General features: G+C 41.2%; 1 pseudogene; it reads left to right on the top strand.

Annotated features, from left to right (window-relative positions):
- The first annotated feature begins 382 nt into the window (after positions 1 to 382).
- On the top strand, positions 383 to 500 carry LOC126261442 (5S ribosomal RNA; annotated as a pseudogene).
- Positions 501 to 12667: the final 12167 nt, after the last annotated feature.

Genomic DNA, 12667 nt, shown 5'->3' with positions numbered 1-12667 from the left:
TTAGCAACCGCGAATACATTTAATGCATTTCGTAGCAGCTGTAGTCGCCGCAGTGCCTGTTCGTTCGGAAAGGCAAGGACGTCGATATCGTGTTTATCCTCCAATACGGCGCAAGAGGGTTTCAATTAAAATGTCTTTCCTGTATGGGAATATACTAAATGAATGTAAGAGTGCATAGACGATGGCAGATGGAAGTTTCGGTCTGCCCGTAAAAGGTGCTCAGGTAGCCGAAGTTGAGGAGACCACTGACGACAAACAGGAAATCAGGGTTCGAGCCCAGGTCCGCCACTCATTTTCAATGTCATCATTCCCATACACAGCTGAAGGTTATCCATATTCGAAACTGTGAATACATTTCATGTATATATCTTTCATTAATAGAGCCAACGGCCTTGCCGCAGTGGTAACACCGGTTTCCGTCAGATCACCGAAGCTAAGCGTTGTCGAGCTGGGCTAGCAATTGTATGGGTGACCATCCGGTCCGCCGAGCGCTGTTGGCAAGCAGGGTGCACTCAGCCATTGTGAGGCAAACTGAGAAGCTACTTGACTGAGAAGTAGCGGCTCCGGCCTCGGAACCTGACATACGGCCGGGAGAGCGGTGTGCTGACCACATGCCCCTCCATATCCGCATCCAGCGACGCCTATGGGCTGAGGATGACACGGCGGCCGGTCGGTACCGATGGGCGTTCTTGGCCAGTTCGGGAGGAGTTTAAGTTTCATTAATAGAAGCAATCAAGATTAAATTCAATTATTCTGGCCTGGAGCAACAAAAATATTACGTCAGTCAGAAAGGGAAACAAGACAATAACTAGTGTTAACGAACTGTAATTCAGTTCTTTTAGCTCGGTAATAGCGTCTGCAAACTGGGCACTGTCCGGCTCACAGTTACCTCGCCACCAACGCTCAAGGACCTTTCATCCATGTCCGTAGAACGGGATGAATAGAAATAGTTTTCAGTTTTAAAAGAAAATAAGTGATAATTTTAAAACGATATGTGAAACTCCATTTCTTGGTATTGCTGGTCTTGTGCCTATGCTTGTAAATAGTTTTGACCTGGATCATGCGTTTATAACATAAAAAATGAAAACTTTTTATTTATATTCACCACACAGAGTGGAGTGAATAGAAAGAGCAGTATTAGACTTATTGTTATTTCTGTTTATTGGTTTTTGGGCTGAACAGGGATATGTTAAAACCTGTTTTTGTTCTAGGAGAGTAAGAGACAAAATTTATCTGGTTCAAAAAAATTAATCAAGTCAAAAACTGAAAATATTGCATGAATTCTGGTTTTTTATTCTATTTTTCAAATAAAAATTGTTATTTCTCTAATTGCTTTATTGTAAAATTAAATTGATGAGTGTCGTTTGTTTGTTAATACATTAAGTCACTGACACCATCTTAAAAAATGAATCTACAAGTCATATATCCAGAAGTGAAGGAGAGCTTTTGAACAAAATATCCTTGACTAAAAAATAGATCCTCTTTTGTCGAAATAACTTTTTTTAATCGGCTCTGGTATAAAAAAGAAAATAATAACTGAAGAAACACAAACGATTACTGTTTCCGTTCACCTCAAAAATTCGTAAATATAATTCTATATTTTTAATTAGTCAAAGTACAATTCAGATTAAAGTATATTTGAAAACTGAATCTCTGGTTAATGAAACGGAATTGCAAATTAGCTTTCAAGGTACTTCAATCAAAACAGCGCAATTTAGAATGGTACTTACAGATAAAGCTCGAAATAAGCAAATTCAGCACCACGTCCATGGTTTTTGATAGAGTAAATAAAACAACTGACTGTACCACTATTTTGAAATTCACAATTTCCCTGTGATATTGGTCTACTACCAAACTAAAAAACAAAAATTTCGAATGATATTCCTATTTCTCTTTTGACACAGTAGCACAACAGAACTTTTTTTCAGAAGTTTCCCATTGTTTCCGTTCACTCCATTTTACGGTACTCTGCTCCCTGGGTTGTAATATTGCATGGCGTCTCGTGAGCTCACACGGAGCAGCTTTTAAAAACATTTTAGCATGATTATCTTTCACAGTAGCTCTAATTCCATCACTCAGCACATACTTCAATGCACCATTTCAGTACCACGTTTCTAGCTAACACACTGCCGGGGGACAACAAAGCACATTTACATCTAAAATAATCGGACCCTTACAGCGTGGACGTCTTCCTAAAATAAACCATGTTGTTTTGAAACCAAGAGACCTCTTTTGTCGAAAGCTAACGTCGCTTGTGCGATAATGTTATTCGCTGATTTTTTTTTTATTCGGTAATCATGTCTGACATTTTCAGGATAGCAACGTTCATTCATTTCTTCTCTTCACTAATTATGAAGTTAAACAAATTATCATTTTGGTTCTTTCTACTCTTCCGCAGTTTTTTTTTCATTTCTTTGTTTCTTCTTAATCCAAAACTACTGTTTAACAGACTTTTTATTACTATCACAATTTACCGTCTGAGCTGTGAGGCATACTACAGTTTCGATACTTTATATTTTTCTTCACATATTTATTTTAAATCATACGTATTATTATAGCATGAAAAGGGATTCAACTTAGAAGCCACACCATACAAAGGCCTTTGCAATCAACAGTAATTGATGCTCGTTCTGGATCCATTCCGGGTACTGTATGTATGCCATACGTTTAAATGCTACTGTAATTGGCAAACAAAAGTGCGGATACCCTGCGGCCATTTAAACATGAGCGGAGCCAACAAACGACGTAGAGATTAAATACAGATGTGCAGTCTCTATTGACTCGGATGTACGCCATAACGAGCGAACGTCGTGTCGTCTGTAATATCACGTACCTCATATCACCTAACGACTCAAGGAGTTAAAAATCTACCAGGTATTAAATTAGACTCAAAACTACAGAATTAATTTCGTGCCGAGATCATTGTTCACCAACCGAACGAAAGATAATCGGTATAAATAATAGAAACACTCACAAAAAAATTGACTGGTTTAATAATAATGAAAATACTTAAGTAGATACTTACTTATTTCAAAATGACATCAAATTACACAGCAGGAATATTAATAACATTTTCACAGGTATTCATTAGAAGCCTAGGAACAAAGAGTTGTCTGTTTTTTTTAACTTTGTACTTTTACATCCATTTTATGTACATTGTCGATTTTCTGGGATCGTCTGTGCCTCAAGCCGCCTAGTTGATAGCCTATTTAGTAGCGTTAAAGTTTGTAAGATACGTTATTCATGAACGTTGCGCATCTAAGTTAAGCGAGTGTTTCCTCGTTGACTTAATCCTGTCTCGCGACAGGGTAAAGCTGGCAGAGCGCCGGCGCGCGTTTGAGGCAGCTGAGCTCCTCTGGAATGCCACCCTGGATTAGATCCTGTGTCTAAGGACTGGTGCCTAAACACACAATATACTTCGTTCTCCTTCGACCAAGTGTTAGTCCGTTATAGCATCAACTTGCGTGGGATTCCGACCATACCGCTCTGCTGATACCTGTAATTGGTATGTGTTAATCCGGGAGATTATCCAACGCTATCTGACTTAAATAGTTAATTACCAGACAGCTGAATATGACTGTGAACAGCATCCTCAATACTGTTGCACGATTTCTTAAACTGGAAAGACACAGAAACTGAAAGTTATTGAGAGAACTATACTCGCGTAATAAATAAATCCAGATTATCATCCACTCTGAACATTGTGATTAATGAGTGATTAATGAGACTTTCCTATAACCTGCCCATCCTCATGGTCATGGAACACTCTATTTGGATTTTTTTCACTAATTCTGCGTTGATGCACAAATAATGGATTCTACAAGAATGTGGTATTGACATATCAAGTCGTCCACCACACTGACCAACGGAGATGTTATTATGGACCTACTGCTTGGTGTACCTAAAGTGCTACCGAAAAGGCAACATACAATATTAATACTACATTTCATTAGCTCTGGGGCTGATCGCTATTATTATTCAGTTCCATATAGTAAAATTAAACAATTTTTTTCTGCACTGTGACTTTAACAACTACTAACTATAAACTGCGCTGTACCAGCAACAGACTGCAACTACACCGTGGCAGCGAGCGTCTGCAACTGCGGCAGAGACTGCTCTGACTTGCGACTCTATTGCAGCTCTCTTTTTAACAGGGCAAAGGTATTTTATGTCTCACGTTGCGCCTGTGAATTGTCGTTCTAGCAGGTGAGCAATACATCGAGATTACATTTGCTCCAGCAGGGTGGTGAGCCCCGTACAGCATGGTCAGTTCGGTACCTATTATATTAAGTAAGTTTAGTGTTACATGTTAGATTTAACGTGGTTTATTTTTTCATTCTGAACGTGATGTTTTGCTGACATTTATGTTGTAATCGAAATCTTTTTCTGAACTGCTGGGTCTTGTACAAAGAGAAACGTTTTTTTTCCTCCAGGTGTGTCTCCTCCGTGCTGCTGACCAATAGATTTCAAAATGTTGACAGTTTTGTAGTCCAACAGCTACAGAATTACGTTTCTTTAAATTGAAGAACATCAAATATTTTTACGTATATTAATCTCGGAACATAGTGTCAGTAAATGCTATATAGAGTTTCTCCTCTGAAGTTCCTAATTTTCTCCGAGGATCTCTTTATTAGTCACACACTGTAGTCCATAAGTGTTTCGAAAGAATACGTAATGACGTCTCTTTTAGCGTTTATTACAGGTCGGCTACAAGCCCCAGACTCTCATACTGCTCACTACCAATTATGAGTAGAAAGAATCGATTTTTTTTTTTATCCAGGTGGGGAAACAGTCTACTGGCCGGTGTGGAGATAGCCAACAAACACAATCAGGCATCTACAAAAAAATAGCAGATTAATAAGTCTATTTACACTATATATACTTACTGAGATATACCCTCTAAGACAAAAAAGACACACTACGAAGGATTTATCCGAATGGAACGGAAATCGTCATACATGATGTACGTGTACAGACATACAGATAACTACAACTTAAGAAAAATTGGATGGTTTATTCGAGAGAATGAGCTTCACAAATTTAGCAAGTCAATAACGCGCTGGTCCACCTGTGGCCCTTATGTAAGCAGTTATTCGGCTTGGGATTTATTGACAGATTGATCGATTGATATAGCGCCAAATTCTGTCCAACTGGTACATTGGATCGGCGAAATCCAAAGATGGTTGGAGAGCCCTGCCCATAATGCTCCGAAAGTTCTCCATTTGTGAGAGATTCGGTGACCTTCCTGGCGAAGGTAAGCACAAACAGTAGCACAAACGGTAGCAACTCTCGAGGTGTGTGCGTGGGCATTACTTTGCTGCAACGTAAGCGCAGTACGGCTTTCCATGAAGGACAACCAGACGCGTCATTCAGCATCGAGGAAGTACGGTTGTGCTGTAAGGGTTCCGCCTATGACAACCAAAGGGGACCTGCTGCGAAAAGTAATGGTACCTCGGACGATTACCCCTGGTTGTCGGGCTGTAAGGCGGGCGACAGTCGGGTTTGTATCCAACCGCTGTCCGGGACGTCTCCAGACACTTCTTCGACCTGCAATCTCATTGACTGGAGTAGAGCTGTTGAGTGACGAGTCACGCTTGGATCTGAGCCCCGACTGTCAGCAGTGGGAGCCGTCCGTGTGGCCGAGCGGTTCTAGGCGCTTCAGTCCGGAACCACGCGACCGCTACAGTCGCAGGTTCGGATCCTGCCTCGGGCATCGATGCGTGTGATGTCCTTAGGTTAGTTAGGTTTAAGTAGTTCTAAGTTCTAGGGGACTGATCACCTCAGATGTTAAGTCCCATAGTGCTCAGAGCCATTTGAACCATCAGCAGTGAGTATCAACCTGACTGTCGCCCGCCATACAGCCGAAAGTGATGGCCCGGGGTGTCATTTGTTTTCATAGCCACACCCGTTTGGTTGTCATCCGCGGAACCCTTACAGCACAGCCGCACGTCGATGATACTGTATGCCTCGTTTTGTTGCCCTTCATGCCCAGCCATCCTGGGCTCACTTTTCAGCAAGATAATGCCCTCCTGCACACGGCGAGAGTTTCTGCTGCTTGTGTTCATTCTTGCCAAACCCTGCCTTGACCAAAAATGACACCGATCTCTCGCAAACTGAGAACGTTTGGAGCTTTATCGGCTGAAACCTCGAGCCAGCTCGGATTTCTGACGATCTAGAGTGCCAATTGGACAGGTTTCGATACGATATCCCTGAGTTAGACATCCAACAACTCAAAAAGGCTCCAAGCACTGTGGGAATTAACCTCAGAGGTCATCAGTCCCCTAGACTTAGAACTACTTAAACCTAACCAACCTAATGACATCACACACATCCATGCCCAAGGCAGGATTCGAACCTGCGACCGTAGCAGCAGAGCGGTTCCGGACAGGGCGTCCGTTACTTGACGCAATACAGTTTCAGCAATGCCTGTACACTCTATGCTATCGTTAGGAGAATCTAAAGGGTTGTATTATACTCAAATGGTTCAAATGGCTCTAAGCAGTATGGGACTTAACATCTTAGGTCATCAGTCCCCTAGACTTAGAACTACTTTAACCTGACTAACCTAAGGACCTTACACACATCCATGCCCAAGGCAGGATTCGAACCTGCGACCGTAGCAGCAGCAGCGCGGTTCCGGACTGAAGCGCCTAGAATCTCTCGGCCACAGTGGCCGGCCATCCAACAACTTTGTCAATCAATGCCAAGCCGAATAACTGCTTCAATGAGGGGCGGAGCTGAACAAATGCGCTATTGGCTTACTGTGAAGTTCTTGCTCTTGAATAAATCATCCAATTCTTCTGAAATTATAATCATTTGTTTGTCTCCAAATGTCAATCACATCGGCCAATTTCCATATCATTCGGACAATTCGTTCGTGATGTGCCGGTATTCTTTTTCTTTTTTTTTTCTTAGTGTACATAACTTTGCAGAGTTGTAAATTTCTTGATTGCAACTAATAATTTTGAGTATTTATACACTCTGATAGAGTCTGAATATTGGTAATGTTTATTAATGTCATGCTACGACGATATAATATCCTCAGTGCAGTCTTCCGTAATAATTTTGATAAGTCTATGGACGCACCGATCTGGGGGCGAAGTTCTGAACTGCGGCTGTTTAAACAGACGCGCCTGCCAGTCAGAGTATATCACACAGTGAGGTCGTGTCAGTTTGTAATTTAGTGTCCTCTGTTGTTTTACGCATGGCGCCACCCCTCGGAGGACAGGGAGCAATGGAACAGCGTCTCTCCCTTAGCTGTGAGCAGCGCACGGAGTGGCGGGTGCTGTCGACGAAGGTGCCGTCGATACCGCACTTACTTACTCTGCCCATAACCGGACTGCTGCGCTGTACGTCTAGTCCCGCTCTGCACCTTTAGCAGACTCCAGGTTGGAATGACGAAATTGAATGTATTACTCTTGGGACTGAATGACCACAGGACGATCCTGTAACCAGGTTCAAGCTCACGAGAGTTACAAAGCCTCTGAACTTTTGTAATACCCTGCACCTAACAGATAATCTTTCAAACCATCACAACTTTACCACACGGGATCACTGAAAAACAACTCTTGCAGTACGAGCAGCACACGAATGAACTGACTGCAACAACTTTCGTATGAGCAACCACTTCGAATAAACGGAACGTTCGCACCAAATCTACCGACTGCTGCGAGGACGAGTAAACCACCAGAGGTAACACGCTTCCGCCGCAGTGCCTCAGAGAGAAATAAAATAAAGAACCTACACTGCATGTTGACACTGGTTACAGAACATCTTTGGGAAGGTTAGTAGATCAGTTCCCGAACTATTGACAGCAAAACTATTCATGAATTGAAAGACGGTTTGACACCCAACTTTCGACCTGTATTGTTAAATTTAAAACATTTTGTGTTTTAATACAGTTTGTTAACTTTGGGAAATATTAGCTAATTGGCAGGGCAGGAACGATGAGTCATTACAAAGACAGAAATTCGGGATATTTTGTGCATATTATCTTTAGATTCCGCCCGTGCGTTATTGTGACTGATAGTGGACTAACCTTCTTAATCAGAGAGGTTATGCATAACAAGTACCACTTGTTTCTGTTTCTGTTTCAGTTAACAAAGTTGTGTGTGTGTGTGTGTGTGTGTGTGTGTGTGTGTGTGTGTGTGTGTTGATCTTTTGAAGTGTATCGTTCTAAGTATATACTGCGCATATGATAAGTGACAGGTACGATTTGTTGACCCGTTGCGACAGGCTCATTGCCTGTTTAGGCTGACGACTGTTTCCTATTCAAAATTATTAAGGCGATATCCAAAACTGCAGTTAATTATATGCAGCTGTACTCATGCGTTTAACACTTGATGTAGATTTTCATCACTCACATTAGAGTTAAATTTGTGATCCAGATGAGAGGATCCAATTTGCATGTTGAAATTTCACACGAAAACACATTACGAGTCAAAGAGTACCGTTATCAACTTTAATTAAGAATTCCGTAACTATTAAAATTCAAAGAATTTTTCGCGATAATCAGTTTCAATCTGTTCAACAAATCATATGGCGCAGAGTCTGTTAAGATTTTGTCCTCATCCCGGTATGGATAGTGCGTAGGTAGGTGACTTGAGAGGGAAATTTTTTTTTATAGAACGGTGGCACGCAATGTTCATTAGACACCCAAAACAAATTCTTATCCGACACTATAGGTACTAATTTCATCTTAATTCTGTATCACAGTTAAAACAGTCTCGTACACATAATTATTGCCTAAATTGTAAAATCCTAGTTAAGACGAAATCGAAATCCGCCGAACTTTCAAATAATACCGGGTGATTATAATTAAAGTGCAGCTACTCACAGAGGTCCAGTGTGGGCTGTAATCATCGTATGGCAGTGAAACTTGGTCGTTGTTTTAATGCGTTGATGCCGAATCGATTTAGTTCCGACTTTGGCCACGAGGTACAAATTTGGCGCTGCATACTTTCCGTATGACGGAATGGCTTCACGCTGTCATATAATCATTCGGACAGTAAACAGTATGGCTATCTATAAGAGAGACCGTGTGCTGCTAGTAAAGCTGTTTTGTGTCAACGGCAGCAATTACAGCACTGCTCAGAGAGTGTCGCCTACTGAAAGGTGTAAGGAGAGCCCCGAGGTCATTAAATGGTTTAAAGACGATGATGATGAAATTCCAAAACACGAATGAGTTTCGTGTGGCACCTGGGAGAGGAAAGCGTCATATACTACTGGAAGTCGTTGACGACGTTGCTGTTGCTGTAAACGATCATGTTGCCAGTGCTCGTGGAGTGTCACGAGAAGAACAGTTTTGCGGACTATTTTGCACTAGTAGCCGTATATGACCCAGACGGTGCAGCAACTGAAACCTCGCGTTCCGCAGCAAAGTTCTGAATTTGGCCTTCGGTTTCTGGCACGGATCGAAGTTGATGACATGTGGCCGGGCAATATTCTACGGAGAGTGACGAGGCATATTTTACTCCTACATTGCAAAGTGTAGTGCATACAGAGAACTGTTGAATTTGGGGTACAATTAAACCGCGTGCTGTGCACGAAGTGTCGCTGCTTTCGCAATATGTGACTGTGTGGCATAGATTCACAAGCACCTCTATTCTCGTGTCGTTCTTCTTTGAAGAGAATACACGCAGGGGACCTATCACGTCTACCTTCACATCTGCAAGTTTTTGAGACCTCCTTGTACAGCACTGTCGGTTTTTTTATTGTTGTTGTATTGTATCCGGATCCTGCTCCAGCTACTGCCGCCTCTGGGTGCTGACGAGACCTCTCCATTTGGCTCGGTCCTCCCACCACTTCTCTTCCTCCACTTGCTGCCAGGTTACACCTCTCCTTTCCACAGATATTCTCGCACCCGTTTTCCACCGTGTTCTTGAGCGCCCTCTGGGCTTTTTCCATCCATCTTTAGTTCTTCCATAATTTTGGGAAGTCTCTGCCCACGCATCCATTTAACATACCCATACAATCTTAATATTTTTTTCCGATTTCTTCTCTCATACTTTCTTGTTTAAGGTCCTTTCTAATATCTACATTCCTTACTCTGTCCATTCTTGTTGTTCCCTTAACTGCTCTGAGAAATTTCATTTCCCCTGCTTGCAGTCTTCTCCAGTCCCTTTCTGTCATTGTCCATGTTTCTCCTCCGTAGGTGGCAATAGGTAAGTAATAACTCTTATGCATAAGGAGATTTGCTTTTTCTGAAACTTCCTTATTCCCAATCAGGTGTTTTATTGTTTGGTAGACATTGCCTCCATTCTGTAACCTCCTATTAATTTCGTTGGTTATTCTTCCATCACTAGATATTTCACCCCCTAAAGACATGAATTTGTATACCACTTTGAGGGGTTCTCCATTCAAAGTAATATTCCCGTTGATCCCTTTGTCTCTTCCTAATACCATTACTTCACTCTTATCTTTATTTATTTTTAATCCATACCTTTTCATTATTTCCTTCCACGCCTTAAGTTGTAACTGTACCTTTACCTCTTTATCGCCCCATATTATCATATCATCTGCAAAAATCATCTTTTTGTCTTTTTCTTTTACTATATCTTTAACTGCCCTGTTCATTCCCTCCCTCACAACATTAAAAAGCGCAGGAGATAGAATACTTTTCTGTTGTTTAAGTCCTTGTCTTATTTGGAAGTATTTAAGTTCCCCAATGGTGTTCTAATTCTACAATTGTGTCCTCTGTACATTGTCTTTATTACACTGATGTATCCATCGTCTATACCTATCTTCATTTCTTCCCAGAGTCTTCCCCTGTTAACTGAGTCATATGCCTTTTCTATTTCTATAAAAACCATTATCACCCTTTTGTTATACTCCCAACTTTTCCCATCAGTTGACGGATAGAAAATATCAGGTCGATCATGCTACTTCCTTTACTAAATCCATGCTGTTCTTCACTCAGCTCCTTTCCTATCTTTTCACTTATTCGATTTAGTAAAACTCTTTCAAAAATCTTGGCTATATGACTCATAAGGGTTATTCCTCTGTAGTTTTTACGAAGTCTTTTATTGCCTTTTTATGATGGGAACAATGTCTCCTCTGCTCCAATCGTCAGGAATTGTACTATTTCTCCGCATACTTGACAGTACTCTATACAGCCACTGCATTCCCATTGGACCTGCTGCTCTTATCATGTCCACTGATTCTTTATCAGATCCTGGGGCTCTCCCCCATTCATCTTCTTCACACCTATTCCATTTGTTCGCGTGTAATTTTCCTAATTCTGCTTCCCAACTTCTCTCAATTTCTCCATTATTTGTTGTTTCCTCGTGTACCTGCTCTCAGCGTTTAACAGTTTCATAAAATGTTCTCTCCAGACATCTTCCCTGGATCTTCAGTCACAGTACCATCCTCTGATTCCACCTTTACTGGTATTTCAGAAGACTTCCTTTTATTTTTCATCATTTTATAAAACATTTTCTTATTGCTCTTCACGTCTTCTTCGAGCTTTTTTTGTAAACTCCTCCTATCTCTTTTTCTTTGCTGTTTCCACCACTTGTTTGCACTTCTTATTTTCCTCTATATATCTTTTATGATCCTCGTCACTTTTCGTTTTCCACCACTTTCTCCATGCTCCATTTTTTTCTTCTAACTCCTTGGATTGTGGTATCATCCCACCAACTTGTCTTACTTTTTCCTTTCCAGATGTTCTACCACATACTTTTTGTGCTGCTTCGACTAAAGTGTCTTTGAATAAACTCCATTCTTTTTCTACATCGCAGTAAACTTTTTTTGGAAATTTTTGTGTGATTAATGCTCTATACTTCTCAGCACTTTCAGTCTCCTTCAGTTTTCAATCCTGTATCCTCAGTCCTCATTAGTTTCTTCAGTTTTCTATTTTCCACACACTGATTCATTTTCCATTGTCCCACCAGTAATCTATGGTCTCCACCTGCACTCACACTTGGAATTACCTTCACATTTGTTTTTTTTTCTTCCCATTCCCTATCTACCAGAATATAATCAATTACACTCTTGGTTCTTCCATCCCAACTGTATCTGGTGATACATGACTTTCTCTCTTCATAAACTAGCTGTTTGCTGTTTTCATTCCATTCCTCTGGCACAAATCCAGGAGTCTTTCCCCTTCTTCATTCTGCCTGCATACCCAAAACATCCCAATACTTACTCAAATCTCTTTCTGTCTTTGCCTACATGTGCATTAAAATCTCCCATCACTATATTAGGACTCTCTATATGGTTCTCTATCTCATTTTCAAAGTCCATCTTCATTGTGCAGCATGTTACTCCTGAATTTGTAAGAGTGCAACTGCTTTCATGCAGATGGCACATCACCTCATGTCGCTCGCCCAGTGAAAGGTTTGATTGACGCAACGTTCCACGACAGTGTTTTCTCCAGAGGTTCCATGGCCTGCATGATCGCCTGATTTAATTCAGGTGTTGGCTCTGGGGATATCTAAAATAACGCAATTACCAGCGTCACGTTCGGTCTCTGCCTGATTTGAAGGGCAGTTAACAGGAACACGTTGCTCAGATTACACTGGAATGCTGCGAGCAACTGTTGATAACGTCGTTTCACGGATGCGGCACCTCGTCGACGTCTCCAGTGCTCTTACTGAAAAAACTGTATAACTGGCGGTTAATAATAAAAATGGACATTATGCTTTTCTCATTTGTTTGATATTTTCTG

Source organism: Schistocerca nitens, chromosome 5 (assembly GCF_023898315.1).
Source record: "Schistocerca nitens isolate TAMUIC-IGC-003100 chromosome 5, iqSchNite1.1, whole genome shotgun sequence".
Taxonomy (NCBI): Eukaryota; Metazoa; Arthropoda; class Insecta; order Orthoptera; family Acrididae; genus Schistocerca; species Schistocerca nitens.
Note: the sequence above shows the minus strand (reverse complement) of the source record. Positions and strands in the feature narration are given on the sequence as shown.